The sequence below is a fragment of the Ranitomeya variabilis genome, chromosome 6, assembly GCF_051348905.1.
Source record: "Ranitomeya variabilis isolate aRanVar5 chromosome 6, aRanVar5.hap1, whole genome shotgun sequence".
NCBI classification, from domain to species: Eukaryota; Metazoa; Chordata; class Amphibia; order Anura; family Dendrobatidae; genus Ranitomeya; species Ranitomeya variabilis.
This window is the reverse complement of record NC_135237.1, coordinates 65,334,215-65,336,721: the sequence shown is the minus strand read 5'-3', so window position 1 is coordinate 65,336,721 and position 2,507 is coordinate 65,334,215. Positions and strand designations below refer to the sequence as shown.

The window sequence follows — 2,507 nt, the reverse complement described above, 5'->3', positions numbered from 1 at the left end:
GAAATGACAAGTGTTAGGGGGGAATGAGAGGAGTGAGGGGGAAAATAAGAGGAGTGAGGGGGAAAATGAGAGGTGTGAGGGAGAAAATGAGAGATGTGAGGGGGAAAATGAAAGATGTGATGGGGAAAATGAGAGGCGTGATGGGAAAATAAGAGAAGTGAGGTGCTATAACTAACCACAGATATTTACTATGCCCAGGCAACGCCGGGCTCTTCAGCTAGTAAACTTATAAAACTGAAGATGATTAAAAAAAAAGTCAGAAAACATAGTGCATCACAGTTTGCTCTTTATGGGTCTTTAGCTCCAGACTGGTGAGATAGCCAATACTCACCCCTGTCCACTGTTGAAAGCACCTACAATGGTCATATGAGCATTGGTACTGGACCATTGAGCCATGAAATAATTTTATCTGGTCTGGTGAATGGCATTTGCTTTTACTTTGTGTGGATGGCTGGGTGGTGGACATTGCTTACCTGGAGAAGAGATGGCACCAGGATGCACTGTTGGAAAAAGTAAGCTAGTAGAGTCAGTGTGATGGTCTGAGCAATGTTCTTCTGAAAAATCGTGACATTTATGTAAATGTCACTTTCACACGTACCCACCTACCTAAACATTGTTCTAAACTATATGTACCCCATCCTAGGGGTTGTGGCCTTTTCAGCAGGATAATATGAACAAGTCTTCAAATTCTCCATATCACAATCCAATCTACCATCTGTGCCATGTGCTGAAAGAAACAAATACAAACCATGATGTCTCACCTCGCAAATGACATTCCTTAAAGTGAATCTTTCACGTAAAAAAATTCTATTAATCAGCAGATATGGAGTTAATCTGCAGGTCAATAGCATTCTGAACTTGCCTGGCGCCCACACTGAGGGCCCTGCTACCAGGAGGAAATGGACTTTATTCCTCCTGTCAGACTTGAGCTTTCAGTCATATGGGTTGGCCATCACGGCTTCACGCTCCGCGCATAGTGAGCGATGACTGAAACCACGCACCGGCACTGACTGACAGTTGGCTAAGCATTAGTGCTGGCTGTCAGTCTGCCAGAATTAATTGAGTTCATTTTCTCCTGGTAGCGGTGTCCTCAATGCGCCAGACATTCAGAATGCTATTAACCTACAGATTAACCCTATATCTCTACGTTCATAGTGTTTTGGTTTTTTTACATGACAGGTTCTCATTAAATCTAAAGTCTTGGTGACTGATACCAATGGACACCATTGGAGGTCTTACAGATCCCATGCCCAATGGGTCAGAGCTGTTCTTATAGCGCAAGGGAACCTTCAAGATGTTGGGTACATGCTTTTAATGTTTTGGTTTTTAAGTTTGGTTTTGGTGGTATTAAAGGGAACCTATCATTAGAGTCATGCTGTTCGAACCATGCCATGGTTGCATGACTGCAGTTAGGTATGTTTTTGTTGTAGCTCTTCAAAGAAAACACAGTTTGGAAAGCTGGCTGGGGACTATAGTGAAAGATCTGCCCGGCATCTCACTGCCCCACTCCAATTGATTGACAGGGCTCTTCCTATGTTCACACACATGGGTTGTCAGTCAACTAAAGTGGAGCAGGGAGAAGCCGATTGGAGACATCATCAGACTGGTTAGATCTCTATTTATAGTCCCTGTTTGGATATTCAAACTATGACCCTGATTAATTAAGGCTGGTGATTTTCTTGACGGTATTGATGAGGCAAAATGGTGGAGTCATACACACCTCTCCATGAATCTGGACCGCCTGACAAGTGGCGAGTACCTTTGTGCACCACGCCAGGAATCTTATTCCAGTTTCTGACAGGAGTAAGATATCTGGCATAGGGAACAACACAGCTCATCATGAATTAGACAAGCTGTGGCATTGTAGCAGTGCCTGAACAACACACCCGGGCAGGACTCAAATACGTTACAGTAGATGAGAAAGCAGAAACAAAACACTGGCTTTATTGAAAGACACAGGACTATATGCCGAAAAATAAGACTAACAGTTATTGTAATGATAACAGCAATAATAAATGCCAAGAGAGATAGTTGGAGCGAGTCACATAAGCTGCGCTAAAGCTATGGTAATGCAAAGTTCAATACAAACAGTATAAACAATTTTTACAGACTACTCTCTTCTAACTTCCTACCCGGTTTCCGATAATGGAGCCACACTGCTACAGCGCCCTAGCTAACGAAGCCTGCTCTACACCCTAACACAGTTGAACACCGGTGTACACTCACAGTTCTGTAGCTTTAAAGAAGGTCTGGTAGCTGCTGCTTGATCCTGATATAGCAGAGCCGAGTTTGTTGTACTGAGCTCTTCTTTTAGGTTAACTGATCTGTCTCCTTCAGGATCCGGGCAAGTCTCGTTCCCACTTTCAATGTTGAGAGATTACTGGTACCACAGCGTTGTTTGCTCTCTCAGGTTACAGGTGTTCCAAGAGAGCTACCCTAGTTGTGGATGCGACTTTTTCCTTCTGACACAGTCCTGGTGATCAATCCTGTGGTAACCCGGCACTATC

At 43.7% G+C, this 2,507-nt stretch overlaps 1 long non-coding RNA gene across 1 annotated transcript in view; it reads right to left on the bottom strand.

Moving 5' to 3' along the window:
- Window positions 1–405: 405 nt before the first annotated feature.
- The window catches only part of LOC143783437 (uncharacterized), a 6,986-nt gene continuing 4,884 nt past the window's right edge, over window positions 406–2,507 (bottom strand). The window contains exons 2-3 of the long non-coding RNA XR_013217170.1: window positions 607–727; window positions 406–500 (exon numbers count right to left, since the gene is read on the bottom strand). This is a non-coding gene — a long non-coding RNA (uncharacterized LOC143783437). The remainder of the gene's footprint in view (window positions 501–606; window positions 728–2,507) is intronic.